We start from the raw sequence: 2,282 nt of genomic DNA, 5'->3' as shown, positions 1-2,282 counted from the left end.
GTATCTGCTGTTGAGAGTGAGAGTGCGGGAGATAACATAGCTCAATTTATATCCACTTTCCTAATCTCCTCTCCTGAAAGGTATTGCCCAATTCTCTCAGAGTTGCAGCATCTTGGCTATAGCAGTGACCACATATCCAAAGAGGAATAATACCATGCAGAGGGGTGGAGCCACTTGGCATAACCAAAGGTTTTGTGGTTTCTCATGAGAAAATGAACTTTCATCTGACCCAGTATGAAATGAAGTCATTCAGGCTCCTGTGCAGCCTGATTGTCAGCTTTTCAGTTACAGTGTCACTGAGGGCACAAATAATGGACCAAACTTAAAATAAGCTTATATTATCGACTGACTCCAGAGAGGGTTTTTTTTTTGGGGTGGGGGGGGAGTAGAGGGAAATTTCAGTTCAGATTGACATTGCTCAGGTTTTACTATCTTCCTTGTATGAATTTGCAGGCCCGATTTCCTGAGAACACTCACAAAAACCTCCTAAATGCAATGATTAAATACCTAGGACTAAATAAGTGTCAATTTAAATAAGCTTCTACTTATATATAAATATGCTCATTTTCAAAGCACATAGTAACTGTCGCCCCATTTTATCAAGCCACGCAGTATTGCCGATGGAGCCCATTCAAAGTGAATAGGCTTTGTTGGCATTACCGCACCAGCAGCCGCTAATGTAGCTTGATAAAAAGGGCCCATGTGCTTTGAAAATGAGCCTCATGGGTAGCAGCATATAGAATTAGTAAGTTCTAGATACAAGATTTCCCCTTTCAAAATGTGTATTTATAAATCTTTTTTTTTTTTTTTGCTATATTCTATGGCTTTTAAGACATCCAAATAGATTTTTTTTGTTGGTGTGAACTATGGTCACATATGGCTCTTCCATTGTGCCTTTCACTAACAGTTTGGGAGACAGTACCAGGTTCTTCAAGATATATGAGAACATAGGGCTCTGCCCAATAATTCTCTTTTTGCCTAAGATTGGCCAATAAAAGAGCTGGAGATTGGGAGACTGGCCAATAAAAAAGCTCACTGCTTCCCACTCTATTCTCTTCCCTTTCAGGTAGTGTGCAGGAAACAGAAAGGGAGGAGGTGAAGCTAGAGTGGCCAGAATAGAACAAATCAAAGAAAAGCCACCCTAGTCGCAAACCCACTCCTTTCCTTTCTGTTTGTTCCTCTTTCCCTCCTATACCACATGGGACAGGAGAGGAAGGGGTGAATGTGGAATGGATAAGAGTTCTACATATTTGTATTCATAATCTGTGGTCACTCAGAGGGTAATTCTGTAACCTCAATGCCCACATTTGTACATGTGTTAGGGGTATTAACGTATAGAATATGCACACACACACATACCAGTGTAGGTGTTAGCAGGGTGCCTAATCACAGTTCTGCATATACTTGCTTTAACTTACAAAGTGAGTATTTGCAATAGGGGCATACACATGGGCAGAGAATGGGAGGAAGATAAGCAGAGCACATTACTTATAAAACATAGACAAATGAAGGCAGATAAAGACCATATGGCCTATCCAGTCTGCGCATCCATGCCATCTACTCTCCCTTAGAGATCCTATGTACTTGTCCCAAGCTTTCTTGAATTCAGATACAGTTTTCATCTCCACCAAGAGGCCATTCCATGAATTTATCACCTGTTCCTTGAAGAAGTATTTTCTCAGGTTATTTCTGAGTCTATCCCCTATCACCTTTATCCTATGGTCCCCTCATTTCAGAGCTTCTTTTCAGTTGAAAGAGACTCACCTCTTGGGCATTTATGTCACGTAGGTATTGAAACATCTATATCATAGCCCTCCTCACCTAAAAGAAACAGCAATCATAAGGAGCTGAAGTGGGAATCAAACCCTGGTCCCCTGTCTGCAGAGTCCACAGCCCCAACCCCAACCCCAAACCTGCCACATTTAGGTTCCTACACTTACATCAGCTCTTGAAAGCATGGGACAAGCACAGAGGTTCTCTAAGGAAGATGAAGAAAAAGTGGATGGCACCAATGGGCAGACTGGATATGGTCTTTGCCATTCTATATGTTTCTGTGTTTCTGCAGTGCAAAGAAAAGCTACAAAAATGGTATGGGATTTGCGTTACAAAACGTATGAGGAGATACTTGCTGATCTGAACATGTATACCCTGGAGGAAAGGAGAAACAGGGGTGATATGATACAGACTTCAAATATTTGAAAGGTATTAATCCGCAAACGAACCTGCTCCGGAGACGGGAAGGTGGTAGAACTAGAGGACATGAAATGAGGTTGAAGGGGGGG

Source organism: Microcaecilia unicolor, unplaced genomic scaffold, assembly GCF_901765095.1.
Source record: "Microcaecilia unicolor unplaced genomic scaffold, aMicUni1.1, whole genome shotgun sequence".
Taxonomy (NCBI): Eukaryota; Metazoa; Chordata; class Amphibia; order Gymnophiona; family Siphonopidae; genus Microcaecilia; species Microcaecilia unicolor.
This window is presented reverse-complemented; position numbering follows the sequence as displayed.